General features: G+C 36.9%; 1 long non-coding RNA gene across 1 annotated transcript in view; it reads left to right on the top strand.

The window, feature by feature from the left end:
- Positions 1-19115, top strand: part of LOC137057790 (uncharacterized) — a 70513-nt gene extending 51398 nt beyond the window's left edge. The window contains exons 3-5 of the long non-coding RNA XR_010900502.1: positions 286-499; positions 8137-8243; positions 16031-19115. This is a non-coding gene — a long non-coding RNA (uncharacterized lncRNA). The remainder of the gene's footprint in view (positions 1-285; positions 500-8136; positions 8244-16030) is intronic.
- Positions 19116-20330: the final 1215 nt, after the last annotated feature.

Genomic DNA, 20330 nt, shown 5'->3' with positions numbered 1-20330 from the left:
CAATATTGTTTTTAAAATGTTATACACCTCATTAGTTACATTATATACTTTCTGGAATTACCACTCTGTGCAGCTCAATGGCTTGTGTTTTATCTTTACCTGAGAGTTTAGACAAGAGCATGTCAGTGATGGTGATTAAGCATTGTGTCACCTTGAAGGTGTTGAGAAAATATGTTTGAAAAAGGCTTTGTGGAAAAAAACGAGTTGCTTTCAAACCAACAAGTTCTGCTCTGTTTCATACTAAAGCTTTGAAACGCGTTCGTGGTTTATCCTTTGTGCCTGCAGGTGCGTGCCGTGCGCTGGAAACACACTCATGAGCTAATTCGAGGCAAAGTAAAGCTCTCATCTGGGATTGGTAAGAGTCTCTCCAAGCACCCCGAAGACTTCCAGCTCATTCTTGATTGCACATGGCAGCCTCTGACCTGCACCGAAGGCACCCGCTGCCATGGAAGATTGATGATTATCGATGCAGAAACCCTTTGCTAATTCAGCGTACAAGGTTAGTATGCTTTCTTCAATGAGCCAGGCAGATAGCTGGCTAACTGTTTTAACCTCATCTGCGAGTAGTGATGCCATCAGTGATTTTCTTGACTCGAGAGAAATACTGGAGGACAAGGAGAGGTTACGGCCTCCGACGTCACCGAAGGACGAAGAGTCAAGCTAAATTGCATTCTTGATTCAAATATTTGCCCTCAAGTGGATAAAGCAAATATACTTAGATATCATTCCCATCAAGCCAGTAGAAAATAAGCTTTAGCATACTTCTTAGATGAAATAAATCACCTGTTATGAAATCTGTTCCACATTATGGAATGATATAAACAATGACCATGAATTTAGATTAACAATACAGTGGAAAATTACAACACAGAGAATGACAGAGGAGATTTGGCCTGAAATATATTTGGCTTAATATTTGACATAACTTAAGTGGTACCTGCACTTCTTCATCTCAACACCTTTTAAGAGCTGTTTTTTGTTATTTTAGAATGGACAAAGCAACTTATACAATCCAAGTTTCGTCCCTCTACAACAGTGCTTCTCAATTTTTTTTGTATTATTTGCTTTATCAACAACAACCAGAGAGGTTTTCCAATTGACTCATATTATAGTATCACTAAGCATTATCATTCATTTTTATTAAAGGCATAATTATTACATATATTCACTTTTGATTAAAACAGTCAATATTGTGGGTGAAAAATTGTACCGAGTAGCTTCAGGAGCTTCTCTAATGAAAAGTTTTGACAGCTTAGGGGACAATATTAAAGAAACACTCTCCTTAAGAAAGACCCGACAGCTAATTTATTTAAAAATGAAATCCAGATGGGACGTTTAACAGTCATTTGGAGTCTTGGTGTGGGGGATTTTAATTATCATCAAAGCTAAACAATATGAAATATCACCCAGTGCATACAACTCAGATCCATAAAAACAGACTAAATGTATTCTATTCAGGTCATTTCCTTAAAAAAAACCTGACAAAAATCCTTAATCGTGACTGATTACATCATATTGACAACCCTAAAATGTAAGCCATACTTTTTGTTTTTCTAGGTTTAATCTAGCAGAATCCGATTATTTGAACAAAACGGTGTTAAAACTTAAAAGGGGTGGTAAAACACGATTTCACTTTTCTAACTTTAGCTAGTGTGTAATGTTGCTGTTTGAGCATAAACGACATCTGCAAAGTTACAACACTCAAAGTTTAAAGCAAAGGGAGATATTTGCTTTTAAAGAAATCACTTTCTAAGGACTACAGCAAACGGCCGGTTGGGAACTCCAGCCTTTTCCTCCAGACTCACTGACATCAGCGGGTTCAATATTTACATAAACCCCTCCTCCGAGATTATTAAATAAGAGGGCTGAGGACATTTTATATTGCTTTGGAGAAGAGTAGGCTGGAGTGTGCTAGGCGGTTAGCGAATCACAACACAGCTGGGCCAGCTAACCAATCAAAGCCCATTGCATATTTTTGAGGGACTGGCTTCATAGAACCATGACCGTTTTTACAAGGAAAGACACACTGTAAAAAAATATTTAGAAAAAAAGTTACCTGGTTGCCTTAAAATTTTGAGTTCATTGAAATTAAAATTTTGAGTTAATACAATTAAATATTTTTGAGATTCGACAGCCTTTATTAAAAGATTATTAAAAGATTTTGTAAGCATATTGGATAATAATGTGTGTGTTATTTCTGATGACGCAGTGAAACATGCCAAATAGTGCTATTTTCATGATTTATCACATTTTTATGTGGTTCAGATACAAAAATATTTTGAGTTTCTCTTTATTAAACTAATTTCCTTCATTGTATCAACTCAAATTTTTAATTTCAATAAACTCAAAATTTTAAGGCAACCAGGTTACTTACTTTTTTAAGTTAAACCAACAAAAAACACCACAAATTTTTTACAGTGCAGAGCCGTGTACAATAAAGGTAAAATGTATGAAAAATAATGCACTTTTTTTTAAATGAAGCATGAACACGTTACATTGCAACCCGCAAACACAATCAAGCCTTCGAAAGAATGTATTTTACCACCCCTTTAAAATGATACAACTTTATAGCAAGGTTTAATTCATTAACATGAATAAATATACCTTGGTATAAGGAGCTAACAATACATTTACAGCATTTATTCCTCTTGTTAATTTATACATATTTTGTAAACATTCCAAGTGTACATTAACATATGTATTATGAAAAAACGTGAATCAACCATATTTATAAATTAACTTTAATATAGATTATTAAATGCTTTAAAGAATTGTTGTGCATTCTTATTTCATGATACCTAATGCGATGACTAATGTTAACAAATTTAATTTAATTGTAAAGTGTTACCACAGAAAAAGAAAAAAAAAAGTTTAATTTTTAAATAATTCCAGATTCTGTTCATTATGTCCTAATTGACCTGTATTCATTCACAGCAACCCTCGGGTTTATTTACATCATGTATTTTCTATGTGCAGTTAAATATTTTTAAATGATTCCGGAGTACAGTCATTTTTGCCAGGAGCTCTTGGCAAAACATTCCTTTTCTAAACATCTTACACGCAGCTGCCAGACACAGTGCAGTTTTAAAGTGTAAATTAGTTTCTATGACACGCCGCTAATGTAATTCCTGTAATGTAACTCTTATGAATGTGTAGTCTTCATTGACTGGGCCAGATCCAGCTATGCCAAAATGACTGTGTTGGATGAGCGAGCAGCTCTCATTCCGCCGCATTCGGGAATCTGTATTGCAGAGCAGATGTTTAAATCCACTTCTTCTGTCATTTAAAGTGCTCCTGCGGCTTCATTTATTGCCGAGCACTTGTAAACTTTCACATAAAAAACCCTCAGTGAACCTCTATTGAGGACGTTAAGTGTAGTTTGCTATTTATCACTGCTCGCGATGTAGCCAGGCAGATGTGCAGTATAGGTAACGCTGCCAAATCTTTAAAAGAGACGATTTCATTGCTTAAGAGACTCTCTGGAATACTCAATTCTGATTGGTCAATCACGGCATCCAGCGGCCTGATAATTTCTAATGGAGTGTATAAGTGCCCGCCCACTTTTTCAGCAGCCTTGTTTCCCAAAGTATTTTTCCCATAGGGATTTTAAAAATGTCTTTGTTTACTAGTTATAATCCATGATCTAAACTAGCCAATTGCGAGGTGAATCTCAACATTGTAAACTTTAATTGGAAAGCAAATAAGCATATGAAAATCTAGCGAAGGTGCAAGACTGTTTACCTAACTGCTTTAATGAGAGTAAAAATCTATATTTCGAGTGACAACCCAAATAAAAATGATCAAAAATGTTATGCTTCGTGTGAGTAGGTTAGGTTGGCATCAAAGGCACAATATGTAGAATTTTTGGATAAAAATATACAAAAACCACTAGAACAATGTTAAGTAAGGAAAGTAAAATAAGTAAAGATTAAGATATATATTGTTGACTTGTGTACTTACATTATCCCAAATGTCTTCAAGAATATTTAAATCCAGAATAAATCCGGAATAAGCCATTTTAACCATGAATCTGTTTCATTTTTATTTTGTAGAAACCATTATTTTGTATTACCATTTATTAATAATACAGTATATTGTGTTTTATTAGACAGATGAGTTTTGATAAATTCATTGACTGAAAACGAATCATTGTTATATAGCTCAACACAGTTAGTCTTATTGTTTAAATCTTATCATGATTTACTTTGAGTACCATGTTTTACCATGCCTAATATCGACCTAGCTTACTGCAGTGTGCAACAAGTGTCTCATAGTAGCCGCCGAGCGAACATAACTTTCAACACACTTAAATAATGTATCTAATATAATAAAACAGCGCTGCGTATGCATGTCCGGAAAAAGCGAAAACGGTCCCCTGCGGCATAATAAAAGCGTCACGAAATCCAGGCATCATTAAGCTACACCTTTGTTTTGAATAAGAGACCTCTAGCGCCGAAAACTTGCATATTGTGGCTTTAAAGTGTTCTTTTTACGATTCTATGATTGGTGGAGATTTCTCTGCAGAATCATAATTTGGTTTTTCAACAGGACTTTCACTGTTGAGCAGTATTGTTTAAAAATAAGTTGAAATCATTGATGGTTTAACAAAAGCATGTAACATCAATTAACAACCTCGAAGCTCACAGTAGATGTTAACGTTAAAGATCAGTTCCCTATAGAGAAAACAAATTAGATTTTTACTTCTGGAACCCAACTGTTGCTTTCTATTACATGCCTCTCTAAAAATACTCAATTCCAAATGGTCAATCACTCCATCCAGCAGCAAGATATTTCTTGTTAATGTTCAATGTTACTCATCCATGTAATCCATTGCAACACTGTAAATCAGTTTGCCGATTTGAGTGAAAAACTGTGCTACTTTCATATCTTTAGTATCAAACTGTCTACTGGCGCTCTCGTTTTATACAGACGCAGACAGAGCAATCATCTCAGAGGATTTCAGTATATAAACTACTGTAATGTTGCACCGTTTGTATTATTGATAGACTGATTGTTTTGTACATTTAAATAAACTTTTATTCTTAGCGGAAGCTCTTATACAGGTCAAATATAAAATTAAAAAAAGTAATATCCACATTTTATCTATATGATGAATACCCTCCATTTCCCTCCAAATTTTTGGGTTAAATCAACGAGAATGAGCGACTGTTGCTGTAGTTTAATGGCATCATATTAACTGACCTGAAACAAGCACATCTTTTGTTACGCCTCTGCATGTGCAATCAGATTTTAAATTGTTTATTAATGGATTGATTGCTCTCAAAGTAAAGGTCATTATGTAACCGAGAAGGAAACATGCTCTATATATGATACCCAAGTTGTACTATAATCTGTAATGAGCAACAGGCAGCGCTGTAGCAGGATTTCTTATTCATGCTTCGGAAAGCCGATGCTCTGGTTTCTCATTGGCAAAAGCCTGTGATGGCAACATTCTGGGAAGGGAAAGGCAAGGCTGTTATGAATCGAAACACGCTTTTTGAGCCTTACGTGGACGCTGTAATTATGGCATCGAGAATTTAATGATTCATGTCAAATGGATTAGCCCTTAAAATCTCAGTTAAACAAAGCCCTGGCATGTCATTCATTTGAACATTTATCAGTCGCACATGAGAGCAATCTTTCATGGTCGATGCTCTAAACAGCGGATCGTGTTTGTATATTCGAGCAAAATATCAAGCGACCTTGGCTTTCAGCTGGCCAGCAGTCACGTTGTGTTAGGTACAGGAAAAAACCTGGAAATGTACTGTACGCCCAAGCATATTTTGACACTTGAGACACTAACTGGAGCCATTACAAGCCAAGCTGTATAGCAAAGTTTAGTGCCTCATGCTTTTTTAATGGAAGAGGTGTAATAACTTTCGCAGTCAGTTTTCTGTTACACACCATATTGGAAACAAATTATATGCTCTCCCACGTTTAATGCGACGCTATGCAAATACCTTGTGTACTTGCTGCTGGGGTAACAAATTGCCATATCATGTGTTACAATTACTTCTTCAGTCCGGCTAGCCAATACATCTTTCCAATGAAATGATTTGAAAGCTATGAATTATGGCCATATTTCAGTCTAAAAGAAACAAACCACTAATTGCGATGTGGCCTCTCAGTAATTTTCAAGAAAGAGCCCAGAAAGCACTCCAGCATCGGAGGGGGGGAAATCGCTTACTTCTGCTCCTGCTTTATTTTGGTTTCGAATAACAGACACTACTAATTTGGTGTAGGCTCGACCTTTGGCCCCCTGCCTCTCCCCGCTCGGCTCCCTCAAGGGAAGGCTCCAATCAGCCCACAGCCTCTCCGTTTTTCCCGTCGATCCATCCTTCCCTACCAAACGGGCTGGAGACTGCCTTTCCGAAATGTTTCTGCTAATTCCCATTTCCTCTATAATCACAAGCTTTCATGTGAGTGGCTCGGTGAGTCGTGTGTGGGGGAGGTGGTGATTACTCCAGGGTCCCAAGCATTAACCTCACCAGGTGTCACTGGATGGCCTGTTTACTTCTGTGATTAATGAATGAACTAAAAGTCTTCTTCCCCCCCAACGTCTTGCTCTTTTTTAAACAAGGAGCGTGCCACTGAATCAATTGGGAGAGCTCAGACAAGCCTGTGCCGTATCAGGCTACAGAGGCAGACCTGTCGAACCGCTGCGCTCTTTGTATTAGTTTGGCAGCTCGTTGGGAGGTGGTGAGGTAGCAGTTAGAGGTGCAGTAAAGGTGAACCAGCAAGCGCACTGTGATAATGTTTTCTTTTGGGCTGGAGACAACGCAACAGCGACTTTTCGACTGATGCAACGAGAATGAAAGCTAATTTCCTGTGTTAAAGAAATTTAAACTAGCGTCCATCAAAGCGCTTGTTTAAATTAAAAGAGTCTCAGTCCAACACACAGGAGTTACAGCTGGACTTTTATTAGACCTACATTTTGACTTATTTTGGGGATAATCGTCAAAAAATGGCCTGTGACATGAATGGTAGAGGAAGCCAATCGCACAGTTGGATCTGTCGAATGGCCTAATTGCACGTGGCACATTGAAAAACTGACTTAAATGGCTTTAAATTCAACGTAATAGAGCGAGTTTGAGTAAGCTGGTAATGTTGGATTTACAGTGTGCAAAAAGTGACATACAAAGCCCGCAATTAAATGAGCATGACTGTAATGACCTCCCTAGACACCGCAGTTCAAATAATGTTTGTAACCTCGACAAGGACACGTCAGTTACTGTTGGCCTAATGACTGTTTTTACTGCCAAATGGACATGGAGTAAAAAAATAAGCTGGGCACAGTAAATTACCTAATAATTGGAAAATATGTCCTCAGTACCGTTTTGTTTTCCCAATGGAAAGTATTCCTGTTTCTACTGTGATGTACAGTATGTTCTGTGTATTTTGGTCACAAAAATAAAACCTTTTTATGACTTAAATGGTCACAAAAAGAAAAGCATTCAAAAAAATACTTATATAATTTTTTTTTTTATAAAATACTCTTTTAGCAAGGATGCATTAAATTGCCATGCTATCACAGAAATAAATGACATTTTATATTCAAATAGAAAACAGGTGAAATTGTAATAATATTTTACAATATTATTATTTTTACTGTATTTTTGATCCAATACAGGCCTTGGTAATCAAAAGAAACCTCTTACAAAAACATTACAAATCTTACCGACTGCAAACTTTTGAACAGATATATAAATTGGACTAGAAAGTGAAGGAAAAACCTCCAACAAGTGTCTTGGAATGAAGATTGAGCTGCTAAAATGTGTGGTTTTCTACCTATACCCTTAAATACCTTCATCATTTTGATGACTTTATAATTCTAAAGTGTGGCAAATAGTAATAATAAAATGTTAGTAGTAGTTGTGTCTAGAGTAAGTGTCTAGTCTTCTAAACACACACAAAACAGCTGAATACTTGCCATGTAGTTAAATGTGGATATTTCATTACCCATAGTGCACAAGACAAACAGTTCAGCACTAAAGTATGGTAAGGCATTTATTTTAATCGGAATGATGTACCGGGATGCATTAAAAGCTTAACTCTTCACCATTTCCTGCACGCACGATTGTGAAATGATCAGTCTTGCACTTTGCCTGAAAGCACTAAAGACATTTTTGCCATCAGCATTCGTCGGTGGTGTTAATCCGTTTCCTATGGAGAAGGCCGAGGGGGTGTGTGAAAGCAGGCTGTGTGTCATCCCTTCAGCTCTGACAGAGTGCCTGGAAGGAAAGGTGAGGAAAGGTTGTGTACACAGGTGATTACTTAATCACTGTATCCTCTGTGAGAGAGGGCCAACAAAAGGTCACGTCACTCAAGCAACAAAGCTCAATGTACCCTTGTAACCACTCTGCTCAAACAACACTATGCCAGAGACCTCACCTAATGAAGGAGTGGTTAATTTTGTTTTGATAGCTTCATCAGGCTCATCTCAGCTGAGTACACCCTAAAACATGCCTATGGTTCATATTTTGCTGGAGTTAGATGGCAACAGTTGACATGATTTGACTGCGGATTCCCTTTTGGCTTGGTTTAGTTTTTTTAATGCGTGGTACGCTCCTTTTGCATGTGACTGATGATGACCTTCAAAAGTTGCTCTTCATGGCTCTGCAATCCACCCTCTTTATGAGCCTCTACGAATCTCTACATTGTGACTGTGCGACTAAACAAACATGAAGTGGCTCTTCAGAGCCTTAAGGACTTAAGAGATTCTCAGATTTGACAGACCAGCTCAAATACAGTGAAATGTTATTGCATTTAGCATACTTTTTTATTACATTTAAAGGTGCGGTCAGTAATACTTTGTTGCAGTGGTAATCGTTTTAGGCTTCTGACACAGAGACATGTTTACAGTATTGTACTAATGCGGTTTCAGTTACCAATGCACTTTTTTAATAAATGTCTCAAAATACATTTAGTATTTGCCTGGTCATGTGATTTCAAAATGGCCGCCCTCATGTGGTGACTATTCTCATGTAAAATAAAAGTAGTCACAGTAGTAGCTTTTATTTGGCCAGTAATGCAGTACTGAGTCATTATCTCATTTTAGTGTGTTTCAGAATGTTTTTCAAATATAATAACAATTTCTTCATAAATGCTGCAAGGAGGACGAAATACTGAGTGCACCTTAAACAGAAAGTTCCTGTACTATTTATTCCATTTCCTGGTTAACCTTAATCTGACACAAGCAGGTTATGACATAGGTTGTGTAAAAGGAAACTAATCATCAAATTTTAGAAACTCAAGAGACTTGAAACGACATTGGCATTTGCCCAACAGCTATCAAAGGCAAGAACAGCTATTAGTGCAGTTTCTAAAATAACTCTCACACGACACTTTTATTTGCCAATAGTCGTTTAGCCCCATCACTATGTAATGGAACACATCATTTAGGAAAGTGCTGTCATTTGCTGCATGATATCCTGTCAAGTATATGCTTCAATTTAGGAAATCTCCTGTACTCTTGGGCAGGAAGCAGATTTGTTGCATAATGCCCTCTCCAGATGTCTTGTACAATTGCAATATCCCTGCAATTAGAGTCATCATACAGTTCACAGTGCACACACCACCGACGTCGGGGAGTAACTAACTAAATGTAGCAATCCTGCTAACTTCACTACTCGTTTTCAGTAATGTGACAATAGCTCAGCTCTTTTTAAAATAGCTTAGCTTTTCCAGTAACTCGCTACTTTTTCCCAATGAGTGGTGGTATAGCATAAATCTGCTACATTGCTGTTTTTTGTTATTCCATTGCATGCAGTTTTGCAACTGGAGCAAGCTGAAGCATCAGTCACAAGCACTCCTAAAATGTCCACTTTCTCTCATTTAAAGCTTTGAGGAAATCAAATTCATGAAACAGTTCATTTAGAAATGCACTGTAAAATGAAAAAATGAAAAATTCAGCACAACTATATTTAATTCATGTTGTCAAACTAACCCAATATTTTTTATAAACTTATTTAAACAACTCATATTATATACATATACTCATATATATCTGCCTACTTATCAATTTGAGTCAAGGTAATCTCATTTAGGAACTGCCCTCTCGTAGACATTTAATTGAACAGATGCTTCCCTTTATCACACTGTTTTGATATATTTTTTGTTGTTGTTTATGTACTGTAAATTTATCCTTGTTACTCTTATTGTGCATATTATGCTTATGCTTATTGTGTGTTTTGTTTTGTGCCATTAACTATTGCTTTGATTCCAAACACAATACAAAATTATTTGATGGATATGAATTTAAAAAAAAAATAAGTTTAAGTTCTTCATGTTATATATTTTTTTTACATTTTATTTCAGATTTCAATTATCTAAAATGATTAAATAACTTTTAGCTTGACTAAAGTAGTTCCTCAACATCAACCCTAACTCTCAAAATAACAAATTTGTTTAAGTTGAACCAACTCAAATTAAACATCGTTATGATGAGTGGAGCATAAGCTTAGTTTGAGAACAGATTTACAGTAAGTTAAATGTTTTATATTGCTGTACTTATTCAACAAGTGCTATGCTAATGCTATCAAAGCTTTGTGTTACCAATTAGCAAGATAGCATTCATTGAATTAGCTAGCCCAAAAAATATTTAAGTTGATCATTTTAAGTTAAATGTATGAATTAGCTTACTCAAATATTTAAAGTTAAGGGCAATTAAAATGTACGAGTACAAAATAAAAATCTGCACGTTCTGCTTACTTAAACTTTAAATGTCTTAACTTAAGTTTTTCCAAAGTATTCAGGTGTACAGTGTATACATAATTTGCGTTAATTTCATTACCATATAGTGTTTGACACTGATTTCCATTACTTTTGTTTTTTGTACGCAATTAATTATGTATTTCTCAATCCAAGCTGCTTTTCCTGAGCTACAAGTCAAGGCATAGGTCTATCACTCACACATACTCTGCAGCTTATACAATTACATCACTGTTCACAACAAGCCATTTAGACACTCGTTGACAAACTGACTTGCATCACCCTTTGTTTTGGAGCTCTTAATGGATTATGCTATAACTGTGCCAGTCAGTTTTTCAACAGTCTTTATGAGATGGCTTTTGCTTGTCTGTTTTTCTTCCCCGCTGATGTTAACTCATTCGCTCACAGCAGCTGTTTTGAGGATCATCTGTCAAAACAAGAGGGAGCGTTTTGTCAGGGAGATGGAGGGAGGATAGAATGTGTTGTGACTGCCACAGGTGGGGAACCTGACAAGAGGAATAATGAAAAGTCCCAATCTGCGTCCTAGGGCCTTTCACTCTGGAATGCCACAAAGAAATTTCCTCAAACAGGAAAGGATAAGATGGAACATGCTTTAGTACCTCAGTGCAAACCATGGCCAGATGACTGATCTGATGTTAATGAAAGACAAACAAACCATTTGTTTGTGGCGTAATTAAAACGGCGAGGTTACAAGATGAGAGAATAATAGTGACAGTTGGGAATTGCCGTAATGTGTCAGGTGTTAACAGGTACAGGGGATAAAAAGAAAGTATGGGAAAAATGAACGGGAATGCACTAGAGGAGAATTTAATTATGCTGTTAAAGTCAGGGCAGGAGTTGAGGAAAAGGGCATTTGGGTTTTGGAGGCTGAGAGAAAGGAAAGCATCAGACACTGAGGCCTTTGAATGGCAACTCTTATATCATTTGCCACTTCAGTTGATGCCATTCATAATGTTAATCAGTGCTTGCAGTGTGCTACAAAAAGATGACTGATGCGTAAAATATGTCTTTTCACACTTGTGGCTTACTTACAATAGCTTGAAATTTAGGGTGTGATCTAAGTGTGAAGATATGTGTTTAAACAGCAAGTAACTGTCCTTGTTTTTTTTTGTTTTTTTTGACATGGTCCGGCTAATTTAGTTTAAAGGGGTCCTATTAAGCTTTTCTGCTTTACCAACTTTAGTTAATGTGTAATGTTGCTTTTTGGGCATAAAAAAGATTTTATTTAACTGAACCGATTTTCCAAGAACTACAACAAACGCTTCGTTTGGACTTCAACACGATTTTTCCGGATCTTATGAAGACAAATTGTTACTCATTTAAATAATTCCCGCCCATGGAATACGCAAAAAAAAGAGAATGAAGTCTTGTTGTGCTGCATTATAGAGGACAGTGTTGTCAAAGAAACACTGTTTTTTCCCACCCTGTTTCCAAAATCATTTGTTCGACCTTCCTAGGGCTGACAACCTTAAAGTGGTTAATTTATTTTAAACACAGCATTAAAACCCAACTGTGCGCTGCACACTTTATGCAGAAAAGCTCTTTTTCTGTAGCTTTTGTATGCTCTCGCTTTTGTATGGCAGTTCACCGCTCCTTAGGAAAATGAACCATGGTTTTGTAATCGATTACTGTTTATATTTCCTTAGTTTTCCAACAAATCATGATTAAACGGTGTATAACATCGTATCTATGATGTATAAGAAAATTACTACAAACACACCTCTCGGAAACATCCTGTGAAATGCATGAAATCTGTTCTGGATGATCCTCTTGTTTGTTAACATTGTCAGGGTCTAAATCAGGCTTGAATTGGTTTGAAATCGACACCATTATTAACATTTACACTAGAACAGAACTCGCAGTTATGGAGGGGAGGGACATTTCCAGAACACACTAAGCGTTGCCAACGACACACTGGGCCAGCTAACCAATCACAGCACATTTCATATTTCGCAAGGAGGGGCTTCATCATAATTGCTGTGTTTGACCCAGACTAGGGAAAGAGGTGCTGTGATGATGAAAAATATGTAATCAAGCATGAAAATATATTCTGGTACACCCAACCCCAAATTTATTTTGATGTGCTGAATTCAAATTTGACAAAACACTTGATACTACTTGCTACTGTTTTCAAGATATTTATGTTTTTACATTTTACGTCTATGTATATGTATATTATACCCGTCACCTGTCCTGTTTATGTACTTCAAAGTATACTTTCATAAACTAAAAAAAATGTCATTACACTATTTTTTAAGGTGTCATTGTTACAGTGTAATTATATATTTAAGTACTGAGTAATATTGATTCACTACATGTAGGCTACTTATTTTAAAGCTAGGGTAGCATTAGGATTTGGTTGAGGGTTATTTGCATGTAATTGTGCATAATTTACTGCTATTGCTATAGTAAGTGTAACAGAGGCCAGCTAGTAGTTGCTGTGCAAGTAAACCTCACTCCTCTGACCTCAAGAGATGCTCTAGCGACTGACACTAGAGGTTGCAGCCTTTAGCCTCCTTATTAGAGCGTCCAACTTTCATGCTGGCAGACCCGGGTTCGAGTCCCGGCTTGGAGTGGGCGGTTCAAACAGGAGGGGTTGCATAAGTAATTGTAACATCTAACGGACACTGTAAAATAAAGTGTTACCAAAGTGTATTTGACTAGTAAACCTATTAAGTTCATTTGCAGTATAGTTTTAGTACAAATTAAAAACTTGTTAACTAGTTGTGTACGTTACGATACACTAAATGTAGACTTAAAAGTGTACTTTTACACACCCAAAGTGGGCTAATTTGGCCCTAAGTAATATTGAAAGTATACTTTTAGTAGTACATTCATATTAGTTTACTTACTATAAGTTACCTACGGATACTTAATAAAATGAACTTGGTGTATACTTATTTTTTGCAACCACAGGTTACGTGCCTTACGCAATGGCAAATGATGGCAGCTCATCACTTAACCCTTTTGTAGTTTAAAATAGTGACTATTAATCAGACTGGTTCCTCATGCTTGACTTGTTTCAAAAAGCCCAGAGTCACTGATTACTCAGAGAATAAAATGCTCACAAACTTGTAAATAATTTTATGAATGCTAAACCGGTAGTAAGACAAGATAGTAATTAAAGATGATTTATTCCAGAAAATCAAATGTGGTTTGCTACTTGGCTAAAACAAAAAAAAATTGAATCTAAGACAGCCGGGGCTTTCCAAATTGTCAGTGATTTTTGTAATACTGTATCACAGTCAACACCACTTCAATATGTTACGCCTGATTAAACAATGTGTCATTTCTCCCTGTTTTCTTTAGAGCGAGTAGTGAAACTTCATGTGTTTGGAATTTTTTTTCCAGTTTGACTTTGATAAATTTTGACAAATGTGTTACTGAAAGGTACGAAGTTTGACAAATGACACCATAAAAATCCAGCTAAAGTATATGATGCAGAGCAAAACTTGAATGGCCCTTTAATAGTTTGAGGTGTGATGTTTCATCCAATTTGAATAAACATTAACTCTGAGAACATCTGAAGAAAAATTAGGGCATTTATCTCCATAAAACAGCGTCGCTTTGTATTTCGGTCCGTTTTGTAATGATTCTCTTTGTTTTGTTGACCTGAGACACAATGCCCACGACTTCCCCTCCACGGTGGGCCCAGAGCCTAAGATATCATCCAAAATATTCACACTTCTCTCAACCGAACGTCATAAGTGTATTTTGAGCAGTGTAAGGGACATATTTCATTCCTGTTTTAAAGTTTGAACACTAAACCCAAAACACACTCTCCCATTTTTCCATGCACGCACTAACAGCCCCAAAAGTGACTCCGTAATGAGATGTTGTTTGACATGCATGCAACATTTGTGCAAGCCATTTGGCATTATGCAGAAAGAGGAGCGAGAGTAGGAGAAAGAAAGAGAGAGAGAGAAAAAGAGAAAGCCTGTCATGTGAACTCTGTCTCAAACCAAGCCCATCGCTACACTGCCTGTAATAATAGAGAGGAAATTGAGCATTAAATACAAATCAACGGTTATTAATTTCAGCGTGACAGAAGAAGGGCGCAGAGGTTGAGCCTTTCAGCACTCCAGCGCATGCAATTGCTGTTACTTCACCTCTGTACCTTTAAAGGAGGAGCTACATCACTGCTGTATGGGGGACTTTAGGAGCGAGGAGGCAAAGTCCCTTCTCTGTATTTGGCTTTCTTTTAGTTCTAATAAATTCATGGTCCGCTTTCAGTTGATGTAAAGATAATTTTCAGGATTGAAGCCTTATTAGCAAAAAACATTTTTATAATGTTGAAAAGAGTATTTTCTGCTTTACATTTGCCGTTTTCAACATTGATAATAATAATAATAATGTTTTGTGAGCAGAAAATTCATCACAGAAATAAATAACGTTTTTAAATGTATTAAAATAGAAAAAAGATTTCATATGGTAATAATATTTCACAATATTACGGTACAGTTTTTACTGTATTTTTTATTAAATAAATGCAGCCTGGGTGAACATAAGCAGTTCTTTTGAAGATTCTGTTCATCAAATAATCCTGAAAAAAGAAAATGTATTATATTTTCCGCAAAAATATTAAGCAGCAACAGTTATATAGGCTATATAATATATATAAATGGATATGTGTCTGTGTGTGTGTATATATATATATATATATATATATATATATATATATATATATATATATATATATATATATATATATATATATATATATATATATATATACATATATATATATATATATATATATATATATATATATATATATATATATATATATATATATATATATATATATCAAAAGTGAGTGTATATGAAACAAAAAATTATGTTTAAAATAAAAGCGGTTCTTTTGAAGATTCTGTTCATCTAATAATCCTGAAAAAAGAAAATGTATTATATTTTCCGCAAAAATATTAAGCAGCATAACAGTTTTTAACCTTAATAAGAATTTTTAAAAAGTATCATGTGAGTGAAGTAATGATACTGAAAATTCAGCTTTACCATCACAGGAATAAATTACATTTTTAAATATATTATAATTGAAAATAGTTATTTTAAATTCTTATACTATATTTCACAATTTTACTGTTTATGCTGCTGTTGAGATTTTTGATCGAAAATCTGATACTCACACTATTTGATCTGATATTTCATAATATTTGTTTTGTTATTTGTTATATTTTGTAATATTTATACATTCATGTCTGTTTCTTCTTTTGTTCTGTAATATTTCTCTTTTCTTGGTTTGTTTTTGTACTGATTATTCTCTCTTTTTTCTTACTGCAAGGCACTGCCTTCTCTTGAGAGCGAAAAAAAAAAACACCCGGCCATGTTGAAGTGGGGAGTGGAATTATATACAAAAGCCCTTTCAAGTCAATGATCAATCACGGTCTCTCGCTGCAACTGCACATTATCAAGCACCGGGTCCTCAGTATCACGCCGCGCTCAGAGAACGTACAGAGAATGATGGGACTGATCAGACATAGTGTTGGGAGGCCTTGACCTTTGTCTCCTTTTATAAACCGTGGAGGAAGTTGCGCTTGATCCCAGTGTTTTCCAGCACCTGCAAAATGTCAACCTGTTTAGATTTGAAGCAGAGACACTGATAGGACCATCTGGACCTTCACTCATGACATCCAGCCACGGTGCGTGTTCGCAGCCAGCACACCCTGAAAATGGATCAGTGAAGACCTCATTTGTAACATTTGGACTAGCACAAGTTGAAAGACCCACTCAAACAAAAAAAAAATTATCTAGCTAAATTGATTCTAAGCTCACCCCCCTTCTAGTAAAAAGATACTCATCTGCTGTAAATATTATTTTGGGTGCTTTTTTTCCACTTGTCAAAACAAAGATCTGCAATTGCTATTAGGCTTAATCTTTAGTTGATTGTCTTAAACACATTAACACATTCTTGACTCCTACCCTCATCTGGAAAAATGCCTTTCTGTAAAACTGCATCCATTCCAGGTGCAGACTTTTTATGTCAGTTGGACTTCCCTCTTGTATTCCTGCAATCCCTTCCAAAAAATGAGTGCGTTTATATGTACACCAGTAAGCTGATAATATCAGCTTATTGAAATAACCAGTTTTCCCCATTTACATACAAACCAGTAAACTGACAACACAAGTAACCCGCGTTTAGATTACTTTATTAATAAACCGGGTTATTTCCTTGTAGTGACGTCAAAAATAATAACGTCCGTATCAGTTGTGAAGTTAAATGAAGCGTACTGTGTCAGCGGGAGATTTACGGCTCATATTATCCCTCATGCAGTTACAAATGCAGCGTTTTGACTGAACCTCTTCTACTTCTGCTGCATGAGACGAGAACACATCTTTACAATTTTCTTGGTCTTAAAAGAGTGCATTTGTGATATGTCATTATTTCATGCAAAACGCTAGCTCGCTCTGTCTGGATGCGTTTAAATCTGCTCTAAGTTTGCGTTTTTGTCACCTATCACACATGCGCACTTCAATAAGCCGACAGAAAGCAGGTTAATGCTTTATATGCCGTGCAAAATCGGGCTAAGAGGCAAAAAACTACCTGTCCCGAACGGTTTATGCTTATCCCGTTTATGACCTTACTCCGATAAAAGAAAACGGGTTACTGCGTTTACATGATCATGTTCATTGTTGGCTTATTAGGAATAATCGACTTAAGAACGTGCATGTAAACACACCCATTAACATCTATGCTTTAATTCTTAGGTTAACACCTTCTCGTGGAACATATTGTAACATAAAAATGACCTTTCAGAAACGACATGCATCTGCGGTAGGTCTTCTATGTTCCTTAATGAAATGGTGACAAATTTCTCTGACTTTTCCATGGTCTCAGTTTCAGTGCAATATGTCATTAACAGTTTCCATAACTCTGACCCCTATGCGAAAATGCTATGTTAAACAATTCAGCAATTATGCTTTTTTTAACCATCATAACTTATGTGCATCTACTTGAGAGTGCTTTTTTTCCATCTGTCCATTTTAGATTAGCTGTCCTGTCAGCTTTGGTGAATACTGTTACACCTTTCTATGGGGAGACCCTGGCAGAAGCAAATGAAAAAAGAGAGTGAAAAAGCAAGTCAATGGACCCAACTTCACTCTTGAAATTCGGTATGACTTAAACCGCCGAGGGCAAGTTTGGGGGAGAGGCAACCATCTGGCACGCCTGCGTTTGACTGGCACATAGTTAAACAATGATGCAGTTTGACAAATTTCAAGCGGAGCTTATGAAAAGATAACATAAACACAACAGTCACCAAGAGTAGTGCATCCACCTGTGTGCGTAGTAGAGAAGTGTGAGGTAAAGTTTGCGACTAATGAGAGAAGCACTGCTTGCTCTTGGATTAAAGTCTTTGTAATGTAAATCACTGTCAGATAAAGAGCCTGTGTTTACTTTTAGCGTTAATATTTTGATCAGCGTGTTTAAGAGACCCGGCTCCTTAATGCACACGCAGCGGGATGCCTTGGCGCGGACTGCCCTGTCGTCGACCGCGTTAACATGTCATAAATCTCCTGCCAGCTCCAGTGCGGCTCTCCATCCTGAATCTCGAGACGTGTTCCTCTTAGATTTTCTTGGCAAGTCCCGTGTTATTTCGTTTAGATTTTTTTGGCACATTAATACCCAATTAGCCATCACTGAATGAGTCCTAAAAGGATGAATGTAAGAGTATGGACTGGGTGGGCTTTAAAAAATCGCCTTTGCTGTCTCTACAACTTTTTTCCATTTTTGACTCACACTTGAAAGCTTGTTTGGTATTTTCCTTGGAATCGCTCGCTTTCATCCTTCCTGCAAAACACGGCGCGCACTGTAAAGCTTCACGGAAAACGTAGGAGTTAAAAATTGAGGTTTCAATAACCAAGAGCGGCTTTTTGGGGCAAATTTTCTGTCATTCTCTGATTGGGGTCATTTAAGACGCCCTTAACAGCCGACTAAACCACGTACCTGATGCAAAACAGCTGTTTATGGGTGTAAACTGTGTCTTACTGGCTGTATTTGTCCATTGCAGTGTCATATAAACAGTCTTGATCATTCTAACCGACAGATTGATTGGCTCAGTCGCTTGGCGTTGTTTCATTCTGCTTGATGGAGTAATATTCATCAGTCACAACTGAACGTGTGTGTGTGAGAGTGGGAGAAAAAAGGTTTTGGTAGCCATTAGCATTTTCATTCGGTAATAGTTGGCTGCGCTGATAATTCCATAAACATTAATGTGTCTTTGCAAATTACATAAATGAATTTGAACGATATTTTACTTCTCAGAATTAGTCAGCTGTTAAGCTTGGCTAACATCAGCAAGATCTCATAGCTGTTTGAATGTAACTCAATAAGACCACATTATTCTGAGCATATACTGCAAGTCTACTTGTTAATCAGGCTATAATAAGAGGAGGTTTTTATGTATTCAAATCACATTAAAACTAGTATTATCTCTGATGCTATTGAAATCCAATTTGTTCAATGATGCATCTACTTCTTTAAAGGGGGGTGAAATGCTGTTTCATGCATACTGAGCTTTTTAAACTGTTAAAGACTTGGATTCCCATCCTAAACATAGACAAAGTTTCAAAAACTAATGTTGGACATTTGTTGGAGTTTTTGTGTTAAAAATACTAATTCCAGTTTCTCACAAGTTTCTGAGAGTTTTTTTCGAGTATGGGTCGGTTTGACGTTAATAGATCGGAAGGTCCTTGTATGGGCCGTACGGGCTCTTCTCCCGGTAGGGTGCGCGCGCGCGTGACTAGAGCGAGAGAGGAAATGCACGCCCATAAACACTGCTCTCAGGTGCAGATCCAGTCGATCCAGGCGCCGCGCTCCACTTTATTCCTATGGGTGACTTCAACGCTTCAGCACAGCATTCCGGGAAGGCAGCGCTGCATTTGACCCGTTTTGAACGCAGAAATGACGGGCTTCACAACATCGCTTCAGTCGCGTCGCAAAAGTGGATCTCCACCGTTCACTGCTGTCAGGACTTTACCAAATCATACCAAAGAAGTGTGTTTTTGACGGAGCGGTCCCAGCGATAAAGGTTCGGTCCTGCTTTGGAAGCAGCCGGTGAGTAAAACTGCTTCAAATGTCTGTGCTGTTGCTTATCGTCGCGTGAGTAAACATCAGTAACGTTAAATGACACGATCGCATGCTTCGTCATTCAAATGCGCTAACGGACTCTATTGTTGTTCTCTGTATAACGTTACACTAGTCTGACATGCAAAACCGTTTTGCTTGCTACTGCTAAGGTTTAGTCGCATACAATAGTCATTAGTCCATAAACCGAATCAAGTCCTCATAAACTGCGAGTAAAGACACACAAATGTTGACAGGCCACTAAATACAGTACATACCACAGAGACGGACGTCCTGCTGTTGCTGTGTCTCCTTTTCAATTTATTTCAGCCTCCGAATGATTCTGGATAATTATCTGTATTAGATGAGCTCGATAGCCATGAGTTTCTCCACGCTTGAGGACATCACCGCTTTGCGCGCTTGTCATTCTTTAGCTCCGCCCACACGATACTCCTCCAGGCGCTTGACTAAAACTGAGTGTTTCATCCCCCCTTTAATATGTCTAGCACAATGAACCAAT

Source organism: Pseudorasbora parva, chromosome 22 (genome assembly GCF_024679245.1).
Source record: "Pseudorasbora parva isolate DD20220531a chromosome 22, ASM2467924v1, whole genome shotgun sequence".
Taxonomy (NCBI): domain Eukaryota; kingdom Metazoa; phylum Chordata; class Actinopteri; order Cypriniformes; family Gobionidae; genus Pseudorasbora; species Pseudorasbora parva.
Note: the sequence above shows the minus strand (reverse complement) of the source record. Positions and strands in the feature narration are given on the sequence as shown.